General features: G+C 36.7%; 1 long non-coding RNA gene across 2 annotated transcripts in view; it reads left to right on the top strand.

Annotated features, from left to right (window-relative positions):
* Positions 1-6,423: 6,423 nt before the first annotated feature.
* The window catches only part of LOC130010685 (uncharacterized), a 5,706-nt gene continuing 2,883 nt past the window's right edge, over positions 6,424-9,246 (top strand). The window contains exons 1-2 of one of the 2 annotated variants that reach the window (XR_008785961.1): positions 6,424-6,540; positions 9,117-9,246. The exon at positions 9,117-9,246 is cut by the window's right edge and continues 14 nt beyond it. This is a non-coding gene — a long non-coding RNA (uncharacterized LOC130010685). Of the gene's footprint in view, positions 6,541-6,993; positions 7,382-9,116 lie in introns of those variants that run through there. The other variant, XR_008785960.1, reaches the window with a different exon arrangement.

The following is a 9,246-nucleotide window of genomic DNA, read 5'->3' on the forward strand; positions in this document are numbered from 1 at the left end:
ATTCTTGGGATATAGCTTTAACATTATATTGATGTCACATTATTCAAAGAAATTTCAAATGATCGATTTTCCCGCCAATTCTAAAAGCTAGAGAGTAATTGCATACAGCAACAGACAGAAGGTTGCTGGTGCATTTTTTTAATATTGTGCTTCATGCTTAGTCATAAGTTAAAAACAGGCCCCCTTTTAATGTCAATCTTTAAAATATTGAATTTTCAATTTAATATTTGATTTATGAGTGAATTATTCGGATCTTTTGAGTAAATTTGATCCTTTTTTCTGCTGCTTACATGGTCCAGATTGAACACCTTGTCTCTTTCGTTGTTCGTTAATTTCCCCATCTCGTGTCAAATCAAGTGTTTTATATGCAACCATACAAGTTGAGACGAAGAGACATTGTTTCGTATTTGAAAGATGAAGCATGCCAGGTTGCCCACATCGACAGTTGGGTGACAATTTGCCATTTGTAAATAAAACCTTATGTACAATAAGGACAACCCAAAAGAAATTAATTTCAAGAATATTCTTTTAATTGCCAATCAAAAATTCATCATGTAAATTGAGTCAACATCAATCTGCATATTTGGGAAATATGAAATAAAGGACGGGGAGTTTTTAATATCTTATGAAGTGCTTCAAATTTCAGGTAATGAATGCCCTGTCCCATTTGTCAGGGTTTCCAAGACTGGGAGTAGAAAAAACGAAATGAATCTATCTGTGTCGAGTAGGTTAGGTTAACAATGGCCGAACAATAAACTATCCGGTTTATAGGCTTGTTCAGAAAGCTAAGTGGCGTGTATCACCGTCTTAAGGAGCATGCTCCACATGAGAGCAAATTCAAAACCAATTGAGCCATTTTCAGAAGATTATTTAGCAAACAATCAGGATGGTGGCCATCTGACAAGGGAGGCAATTTTTCTCGATCATCGCTAATAAGCTTTGACAGAAGTTGTAAATAGAACGGCTCAAGCGATATATGCGTTAACAAGATCATACAACTTACGCATTAAGAAATTCGAGGAACAGATTAATTGATGCTTCCGTATTCTTTCGTTTTTCGTTTCATTTCCGTCGTCAACCGTAAATAAACTAAAGTATATATTTATACCGAAACGAAATATAGACTAATATCCATTGGATTAATTTGTTCATTTTAATACCTCAGCGGGTAAAAGACTACACATAAAAATGGGTCTTTCCAATTGACTGTTTGATTCTGAAACGAACGAATTAACAACAATGCCTCGGTATGCGTAATTAAGATAATTTGGGGAATGCTCACTAGTCCGTGGGTTCATTTGTCCACCGATATCTATTATTAGGGGTTGGGTTAGGGTTAGGGTTAAGGTGCACTATCCCGGGGTTCATTGGTCCACCGATATCTATTATTAGGGTTAGGGTCGGGGTTCGGATTAGGTTTTTTGATACCCATATTTATAGTATTTCTTATAGCGGCGGACTAGTGAACTCCTCTCGATAATTGTATAAAGCTCGCATGCCACCAAAACTAGAACGGATATGAGACCTTTACAAAGACGTGTATGCCCGTCTACATTAGCCCAGTCGGATCGGAACAGTGGGACGTTAAACCCTATTTCAATTCATTTTAAAAAGACTTATACTTTTTTATTTGAACGATTCGAGTAACAAGCAACATTTCTGACGCCACTTATTCATGTTCTTGCTGCTAGACATCATTTTCTTATTAAAATAAATTAAAATTGTCTCTTTTTATCGTTCCTTGTGCAATCCCCTACCAGTATATGCTGACGGATGCAAACACGGTTTCTTAAAGGGGTTGGAGTCGTCTTTGTTCAAGGTGGTCCTGTATGTCAAATTATCCCCCAGACGTCATGTTGATCGAGTGTTGTTGAGCATCATCAAGACCTAAAAACACTTGAGCAGTGTCTTGCCATTCATCCAATCCTACTTGAAGCAGCGTACAAGCGGTGTTTTTATACTATAAAAAGTGTAGAAGTTGTATGAATGAGTCGCGCGACGTGGTATCAAACATTTTTACTATAAATGCACAAGTGTCTACTTATAATATACAAATATTACATTTTATATTTTCACGACTTTTTTATGTTGAATATTAAACAACTGCACTGGTGGTGGTCTATTCACAAATCATCCCCAATTACCGAAATTAATTCGCTTGCACGTAGGAATCTTTAGCAGTGGGAGGAAACCGGCGGACCCGGAGAAAACCCACGATGTTCAACAGGCGACCCGACTCTTTGTCACGTACAAGCGGGGAATCGAAATCACGCCACTTGACTCAAAGACAGACCTTATGATGCAACCATTCGGCCACCCAAACCTCCTCCATCAGTTAAAGACTCTGATATTCAACTGAAGGATTGTTAATCTCCAGTCGAATTAAAACAAGGATCCTATATTGTTTCATTTTCTATAGTTCAAAGTTTCGTTTTACTTGTCAATATTTAATACACTATGGTCGGGAACAATTGTTATATAATACGTCAATACTGTTTCATGAGTATTTAACCCCCAATAAACCCCTTTACCTTTAAACCAACCAAATCAATGCTGTTTCAGGAGCTTTTAACCCCCAATAAAGACCTTTACCTTTAATCAACCAAATCAATGCTGCTCCAGGGGAATTTAACCCCCAATAAAGACCGTTACCTTTAAACCAACCAAATCAATGCTGTTTCAGGAGCTTTTAACCCGCAATAAAGACCGTTACCTTAGCAACCTTCCCACACTTCAATGTCATTTTAAGTCATTTTAGTTCATTCATTACTGCGATTTCTGTTTCGAGAAGGAGTTTGACGTCGACGCATGCACACACGGCAATGAATGAATGGGGTTTAATATCAACACAGTAACTGCGAGAGTAGGATAATTGCTAGTTGTTTTTAGTGGTTTTAGGCTTGATTCGGGTATCCTAGGGTTGGTGGCCGAATGGTCTAATGTGTGCGCTAGTGGACGTTACACCCCATATCTCTCTCTCTTTCTCTCTCTCTCTCTCTCCAGTGTCCTAACCACATAGAAAGAACACCAGAAGAACAGTTGATCGGTTGATCAATTTGGGAAAATATTCGATCATCATGTCGATCATCATCAGCAGAGTCTTATGGGCCAATCATCGCTAGAGAAAAATAGTTGATGATCATGAGATTTAAAGCGTTTCAGTATGAGGACAGTCGATCAAACTGAAGAACAGTCGACTAATCCGAAAAGCAATCGACCAGGCTGAAGAACAGTTGAGCAAGGTGAGACGAACAGTGATCTCGCTGAGCTGTCGAACAGTTGATCGAAGTGAGAAGAACAATCGATCAAAATGAGTAGAACAGTCGACCAAGGTGAGAAGAACATTCGACCAAAGTGAGGAGAACTGGTGATCAAAGTTCGAACAATCGAAGTGAGAAGAACATTCGATCGAAGTGAGAAGAACATTCGATCAAAGTGAGAACAGTCGAACTGCCGATCAAAGTGAGAACAGTCGATCATAGTGAAAAGAACAGTCGATCAAAGTGAGAAGAACAGTCGACCATAGTGAAAAGAACAGTCGATCATAGTGAGAAGAACTGCCGATCAAAGTTAGAACAGTCGATCAAAGTGAGAAGAACAGTCGATATCCTTTATTCATCGTGGGATAACTACAGTAGGACGGTAAACCCCAGTTCATTATTTCTGTCCAAAGCTGACTGGTTCTATTCTTGTTTCGTATCGACCACTGACTGGCTACAAGCCACTACAAGAGATGCGTATTCTCTTTATCTGAGATCAATTGACATCAAATAGACATTGTCGACTAATCAACTCTTCCAATCAACGTCTAGTTGTTCTAGACTACTGGAAAATAAACAAAAACTCGAGGTCAACTTTAGTTTCAATAACTGGACGATCCAGTCATCAAACCAATCTCCTTTTAACTCGATACAAAAATACTGCCTTTCCAAACTATTATGTTGCTAACCAACCCGATATGCGTTTGTTTGTTCAAACCGGTTTCAGTTTACGATGAATATTTCAGACAAAAATGAGATGCAAGTCTCAGAAACACTTCATGAAAAGCCATTAGCAATATTAAAACTAGATCAGACAAAGTTCTGACGTCCATTACATTGATCGACCATTTGACAATGGCACTTTAGACTTTGGCATCTTAAAATGAGTAGAAGTCTTTGATTTGGGTCCAAAATTTAATAAACCCCAACAAATTCTCAAGTTGATTTGTGACAAATGAAATATACTACTTATCTGCATCATACGCCATGCGGTGTGCTGAGGGAAATTTTTCCCGGACAGTGGCGCTGCGGCCTACTCTTATTTCGAATTCCAATTGACAAGGGTTCTTTTACGTACACGCTAATGTGTACACGCTGTCTCGTTTTTTTGCCCCATCCGAACGACTATACGTTGTCACTTGCCAGGCACTCTGTCCTACACCACTGGGGGGAGGGGGCACGACGGAAGATCTCGATGAATTTTCTTGGCAGGGATCGAACACGAGACCTTCAGGTTAGCGAGCCAGCCTCTTACTCACTGAGCCATCACGGCTCTGATTTGTGGCAATCTATCTTCGTTAAAGAAATACGTCTATAGATAAAGCCACTATTGAAACGGTGACCACAAATTAAATTAATAATCCTATTCCAATTTAGTCTTTCAAAACAAACATTTAAACATTCATTATGCAAGAACTAAACCTGCATATTGCAGGCCTTTCGTAAGGCCTTAAATGTTATCTAAATTATTAATTAGACATTAATTAACTTACCAAGACCCTAATCAACTCTCGATGCCATCGGATGCCTATGATGTTTAGTGGGTTCAAATACGTTTTCTGGTGGATGCGGTATAAATGGATAAACGAGGCTTTGTTTGTTATCGTAACAACGGTAGTAGTGACGATCGAGGATAGCCTATAATTCTGTCGATAATACCTAGACCCAGAGTGAAATAATTTGACTGAAATTTTCATCATATTCTTTTTTCATTATCTAGTTTTGAAGTATTATATCGAGAATTGTCAGCTCTTAATCAGATAGAAATGAAATGGGATTTAACATCCTACTTTTCTGTAGGCACTACCAGTCTGGCTAATGAATGTGGGCATACGTCATGCAGAAGCCACGAGGGGAATTTTGCCAAGGCAGAGGCGTTTTCTGCACTCTCTATTGAATTCGAATTGCCAGGGGTTCCTTTACGTGCACGTCAACGTGTATACGAGACCTCGGTTAGCCTAGGCTATTCGTCCCATCTGCACGATTATACGTTGTCCCTCTTGCCATGCCCTCCGTCCAGCACTACTGACAAGGGAAACCACGCTGTCCTCCTGTATAGTGAGGCAAAACCTTACTCCATGGAGCATCTTAATTATCCGGGTTTGAGAAGCAAAGTAGGACGTTAAACCCCATTTAATTTCGCATAGAACACAAGTAGAATGTCAGGTTATCCAGAGAAATAAATCAATAGCGTAACTAGGCGGTGCTGAAATAAAAGACCAACCAAACGATTTCTTCTTTTTTTGTTTTCTATTTTTATAAGAGTTGGAGCTGATTAATAAGAGATCATATTTTTGTTTCATTTTGTTATATTATATGCAAGAGAACCGAACAGCACGTTACAACCTTACAGAAAACCAGAAGTCAAACTCAAGCAAAAACTCGCCACACATAATTTATTAATTAATTATGTCAAACGCGAAAAAAAAACAACCCCAAAAAACAAATATGTAAAATTTCAATGAGAATTTAAAAATCTGAAGTACAAGTTTGTGTAAATGATTTTGGTTACATTCATAGGCGTAGGAGCCGGGGGGATGCCCCCGCCCCCCCCCAAAAAAAAAAATTATTTTCGGGCAATGAAAAATTCGACGTCCTTTTTTTTCTATTAACGTTTAGAGAAAAAATATAACTAACTTATTTCTATGAGATCCACACTGTCCGAAAATTATTTTCTCGTCTTTTTCTTGTCCACTGCATGCCCGAAAATATGCCCGAAGCTCCCTTATGATATGTATGCCCGAAAAAACGGTATTAATTTCGGGCAATTTTCTCTTATGCCCCCCTGAATTACTTTGAGCTCCTACGCCTATGGTAACATTGGTAATTTAATGGTAAAATAGAAAGAAAAATAGCGAGTCTGCAGCAGTCGGTATTCCGCTCCAATTCCAATCAAACGATATTGCCGGTAAAAGGGAGGCTACTTCATTTTTAAGGCATAAATACGATTACCTCCCTTGGATCAATAATTTGTACTTTTTGATGTCGTAAATATTTATCAAAGAATTTCGGCAAACATTTTGAATATTATTTCCATTATAATTCTTAAATTGATTTTTAAATCGAAAGAATCACCTTAAATATATCAATGATCTGAAACTTTACAGACCTTTTAAAGCGAGATATCGCAATTACCGTAAATAGGTCGCGATGTCATCGCCATATTTTTACTTTCCACACGCTATTGAAATTTAATGCCTTGTGATAAGTCACATTTTGAAATATTAGCAATGTAAATCCCTGCATCATTCCGAGCTTAAAATAAAGATCAGAGAACAAGGTATTTTTTCATTTTTATTTGAATATTCTTAGTGGCTTCGATCACAAAGATTCCCCAACTCGAAACTGAAAATAATTCCGGAAATTCAGAAACGTGTTTTCTTGTTTATATTTTTAGTAAGCATGATTGAACAATATTGCATAGACAACCTGCCAAAAATGTCATGTGACTTTATTATATATGAATACCCTATTGTCAATTCATGATATAAAGTGCGATAAGGTTCATTTATTTATAAGCTTAAACTAAATGAATATACCCGACGACAGCAGTCAGAAGCTTTGTAATAATCTTGGACTTGAAGGAGGAACTTATTTATTTATATTAGGTCTAGGCCTAAATGAATCGGCATTGTTGTTAATCAGTGTGTTTATTTTAAAAGACTAGTGTAGATGAATTAAAGTAACATAATTTCATCAGTGTGTGAATTGAAAAGATCTTATTTGAACCTCAGCCAGTAAACAAATTGAAGATACATAACCGCAAAGTGATTCTCTATCTATGCCTATACTACATGTATATGGTTGTTAAAAATTATTGTTGATTTTGATATTACTGTACTGATTCTAATAGAATGATCTAGATGAATTAAAATAACATAATTGTGAATGATAGTGTGGGCGTGTTTGGCCCTCAACCAGTAAACAATAAAGGATATAGTAACCACTATTTATGGAAACATAGATTGATATTGACAGTTATCCACCTTGGAAGCTTTTCACAGTTTAAGGATACACACATACTAATAATATTTAGCCTACAAATATCTGGGTGTAGACATCCAGTTATTCGATAGGGTAAATATAATATAAACGTGTAAGAACATATTTTTGTCTAGCAGGTAGGTACATGTATATTTAACCGTGACGTGCTGCATTACTCCATGTGGGTGTTTTGATTTAATACCATTATATAATAAAAATCTAAATGCATCTATTAAATCAGTGATTCTGCAGCACACAGGTGTGCAGCAAGATCTTCTTAAGCGTGCCGCCAAATTTTGAACGGCATACTATGAAAATGTGAAAAACACGTGATCCCAATTGAGTATTCACTGATAAGTTCTTAGCTGTTTTTTCTTCGTTTAGTTTGAGTCATTCTATGTGTCTATGACTAGTCTGTCTCTACGGTTGTATGCCGTCTATGACTTGCCATGTTTTTATTTTGAAAAATTCAGATATTTTTCATATATATTTAGCCAGGTGTGCTGCTATATTTTCATGTGTTCCAGGGAGAACCGCTGTATTAAATGCACAAGAAGCCAGTTCATTCACATTTATTTCAATAGTTGTTATCTGCATGTATAAACAAGCATGAATTTCAACCCCACAATTTTATGTGACAAACAATATAGGGATGCCTACTTAATCTTTTTGCTTTTCTGAAAGATATTAGAGAGTTACATGTAGGGCAACTGTTTCGATCATGTATGACACAAGACTAATTCACAGCCCAGTTTTGCATATCCAAGCTGCTGTACTTTTGCCTGATTACTAGCTAGACATCGATTAAGCCAAATATACATAAAATTGACTTTCACAAATTGTAATAATCGACAAATTCCGATGACTGTCTTGCCCAAAATTTCGGTTGCCTAAATATTTAGGCGGGTGGGGCGGTGCACAGTGTATTCCACTGATTGAAATGACTTAGGCACTTGTAAGGGGGGTGGATGGCCGATTACATGTCATTTGGGACTAAAAAAAATATGACCGCGACATTTGGGACTCCGGTATACACAGTTTGGGACTTTGGTATACGTTGTTTGGGACTCGGGTATACGACTTTTGGGACTCGGGTATACGGTGTTTGAGACTCGAGAAAAAATGGTGGACACACAATGCCAATTGAATTATAAATATATTTTATTATAAAAAAAAAATACCAACGATTTAAATAAAATTTAATTTCTTAAAAATAAAAGACAACTAATAATGTTTTCATTTCTTTATTATTATTATTAAAAGACAACTAATAATGTTTTCATTTCTTTATTATTATTACTATTTCTACATAATACTGTTTTAATTTCTTTATTATTATTCATAATCTTCAGCCATCATCTAAAACGAAAAAAGATAAATTCTTAAGAGTCCCAAATGTCATTTATATTGAGTCCCAATTGTTGTTTGTGTTGAGTCCGACTACCGGTACTCATTTTTTTGTCCCTTCTAATAGTAGGCCTAAGTGCAGATGGATTGCACCACACACAAACAAATACTCAAATCAATTCTACGGACAAGACACAATACGTAGTAATCACAAACGTACATATCAGATTAAGTGAATGGATCCAGGAGCTAGCCGTAAGCGTCCACTGTGCTGCCTCTAGTGATACAGACTTCACTCAAAAATAAAAACTAACAATAAGGAGAAATATATCCCAAACCATTGTATAATACTAATATGAGTCCGCTATATTCCTCATGAAATATGAATGTAAGCATATTGAAGTAACCATATCGGCGAAATGTATAAAAAAGCTAGTAGACTGGTTTTGCAGAATTACCTGTGTTTTTTTAGTTGGATTATACGGCTCCATTTATAAATAATTAACAGGTGTTTTAAATTTTCAGTTTTTAACTAAACAACATCGATGAGAGTTTTGGAAGCAGAAATAGTATCGACCTATAAAATGGGTAAAAATAAAAAACATCGATTGAGGAAGAGTAAAGAGAATGAAGCTGGGGGATCAGACTCGACAGA

Source organism: Patella vulgata, chromosome 2 (genome assembly GCF_932274485.2).
Source record: "Patella vulgata chromosome 2, xgPatVulg1.2, whole genome shotgun sequence".
Lineage (NCBI taxonomy): Eukaryota > Metazoa > Mollusca > Gastropoda > Patellidae > Patella > Patella vulgata.